Raw genomic sequence first — 874 nt, 5'->3', positions numbered from 1 at the left:
TGGACTGGTTCTTGCCACTATAAGGTAAAGAGGGTTTTAGAAAAGATTTATAAATAGCTCCAATATTATTTTTCTTTTTTCCAAATTGCTCCAAAAAGATAAATAAATAAATCCTAAACAAGATAAATATTCCAAGAAATGAAATTTTTTGATTGGTTTTCTATCCTTTCCTTTCAATAGAAATGGATTTTCCTTTATTTTCCACTTTCAAAATTTATAAGAAAAAATAAAATGTTGTTTGTGTTTGAGAATACATATAAGCTTTTTTGAGTGTTTGTAAATAAATAATATTTTTATTTGAGCTAAATTATTAATAATATGGACATTTTTTTACCAACTTATTAATGAAAAGTATTTTTATTCAATTTCACATAATTTAAAGTTATTCTTTTACCCTTTTTCACAATAAATATTGTATTCATGTGCTCAATTAGCACATGTGCCTAATTAAAATTTGGGTTTGTTTGGCCATGCGATATAAAATCATAATATGTAGTTAAATTTTTATTTGGACGTGCAATTTAGACTTTTTGTGTTGTATGTTTTTTCATAAACATTAAAAAAAAATTCATAAGTTGTAAGACTATTAAAATTATCTTAACTCTTTTTATACAATCATATCAAATAAGCAAAAAGTTTATAAAATCACACAATACACTATCACAAAGCAATTCTAAAAAGATACAACATTTATTGATCAAACTTAATTAAATAAAAAAATAAATTTGAACATAAGTTGTAGTTTACTACTCCCTCCGTCGCATATTAATTGATCACTTCTCATTTTGTACGGTGCTTAAGAAATCATAAACAAAAGGATTATTTTACTAATTCAACCCTTAAAAAGCTTATTGGAAATTTTACAAAACAAATT

Source organism: Solanum verrucosum, unplaced genomic scaffold (assembly GCF_900185275.1).
Source record: "Solanum verrucosum unplaced genomic scaffold, falcon-dt-bn FXZP01000120.1, whole genome shotgun sequence".
Taxonomy (NCBI): domain Eukaryota; kingdom Viridiplantae; phylum Streptophyta; class Magnoliopsida; order Solanales; family Solanaceae; genus Solanum; species Solanum verrucosum.
Note: the sequence above shows the minus strand (reverse complement) of the source record.